Source organism: Fukomys damarensis, unplaced genomic scaffold (assembly GCF_012274545.1).
Source record: "Fukomys damarensis isolate Sample0158 unplaced genomic scaffold, DMR_v1.0_HiC HiC_scaffold_4, whole genome shotgun sequence".
Lineage (NCBI taxonomy): Eukaryota > Metazoa > Chordata > Mammalia > Rodentia > Bathyergidae > Fukomys > Fukomys damarensis.
Window position 1 is genome coordinate 20,377,458 of NW_022900916.1, and position 2,142 is coordinate 20,379,599.

At 33.3% G+C, this 2,142-nt stretch overlaps 1 protein-coding gene across 2 annotated transcripts in view; it reads right to left on the minus strand.

Annotated features, from left to right (window-relative positions):
- Snx13 (sorting nexin 13) overlaps positions 1 to 2,142 on the minus strand; it is a 120,436-nt gene that overhangs the window by 16,401 nt on the left and 101,893 nt on the right. The gene's annotated exons all lie outside the window — the stretch shown is intronic.

Genomic DNA, 2,142 nt, shown 5'->3' on the forward strand with positions numbered 1-2,142 from the left:
TTCCCCCATACTGGCTATCGAACTCTGGTCCTTGCGCTTGTGAGGCAGGCAGTGGAACCACTGAGCTAAAATCCCGGCCCAAGAAATATTTTTCTTAACAACCCTTCTGAGAGTAAAATACTGACAGAATTTTTAATTATCCAAGTTATGAGTCCCTGGTTTGTTGGAAAATATAATAAGACAATATGTTTAATATTAATGATTAAATTAATAAATCACTAATATGTAACTATTAAAGTAGAAAAGACAAATTTCAAAACAATACTGTATTTCTACTGTTTACAGTATATATAATTGTAATAAACACTAATAATCTCTTTGCCATCATTACATGAAAAATAATCCCACAGTTTACACTAAGAAAAAAAACCAAGAGCCATTAGCATGCATGTTATCTTTGTAAAGTTACAAACACAAAGTAAATGTAGGTACATAAAGTGTGTAAGTCTAACATTTATAAATTTAAGACTTGGGTTCATCTTCAAATGTCCATGATAAGGATCTGCTATGCTTTGCTGAAACACAAATTTTTAACCATGTTTCCTGATAAAATAGCATAAGGGAAAAATCATTTTGCTCCAACTGTGCCTGGCTAACAGCCTAGTACAAGAAACTTTAAGCATTCTTACTACTTTCCTCATGTGACACTCAAAAGTAAAACAAACTTTTAAAATACCACTTTCTTTAAAACAGCAACAATGTTGATATGGAGACTGAAAAGATGAAATAGGGCTTAGTATAATTTCCATCCTAAACTGAAATTTTGATAAATTACAAAATGTACTGAAAAATCTGAAAGTTGTTTAGCCCTAAAAGTTCATTATATATTATATATGAAAGGTAAAAGCAAGTCTTCAGTTCCAGTCACAGTAAGAAAAAAAAACAAGACTAGAAACAATTTACATAGAAAATCTTATAAAGTAGTGATATTCACAAATCTGGTTATTTTCAAAACCTCTAGAAATAGATTTTCACTGAATATCACATTTCAGTGGACAGTATCTCATTTATAAATTAAATTCCTTTTAAAATAGTCTCATTTTATATAAGCAAATTTACTTTTGAAGCTCTCCTAAAAGATAATTTCCTGAAATATTACTTATCCACATTATCTTAAAACTACTAACTCAATTTTATGCATAGCTTCTTCTGGGTCTTACCACATACCTAGGGCCTGAACTGAATTCCCTCCAAATTCACGCTGCAGCCCTAACCTCAGTCTGTGACTATGTTTGAAGACATGGGCTTAAAAAAAAGGATGCTTAAATTTAAATCACAGGTTTTGGTGAGGGTTGATATTAATCTCACTGGTGTCCTTATAAGGGGAAGTCTGGACGGACGGACGGACGGACGGACACACACACACACACACACACACACACACACACACACACACACACACAGAGAGAGAGAAAGCGAAGGGCAGACACAGCAAGGAGACGGTCAGTTATCTATAAGGCAAGGAGAGCGAAGCCTTAAGGAGAAACCAAAACTGTCACCACCTGGATCTAGGCCTTCTAGCTTTCAGAGATATAAGAAATTAAATTTCTGTTGTGTGTGTCACCCTGTCTGAGGTATTTTGTTATGTTAGCCCTAGCAAACTAAAGGAAATATGACAATATCCATTACATTATTACAGAAACTGTACAATTTTTAAACATCATAGTGATACAGAAAGTCTAGGTCATCAAAACAAATTCCTTTTAAGGTTATCTGCCTGGAACAGAACATAACTGCATTGTTATGCTAAAATCATATCATGATAAACTGTACTGTTATGCTAAAATAAAAGTACAGGGAAAATTGATTCATTTTATGCTCTACTTAAACTCATCAAAACATCATAAAAATACTTTTCTAAAAGTGAGTGAAATTAAAAGTTTACCCCCCAAAATTTAGAAAAATTAAAGCAACCTATAAATTCAATGCTTACAAAGAGCACAAACACTATGTATAAATCAGTTATTTTAAACTCAAAGACTTATTTTTTACATTAAACATATAGAGCCAGAAAACAATTTGGGGAAGCGGGTGCTGGCGATTGAACTCAGGACCTTGTGCTTGCGAGGCAGGTACAGTGCCACTGAGCTAAATAATCCCTGGCCCCAGAAAACAATTTTTGAACCAAAAAAAAAAAAAAAA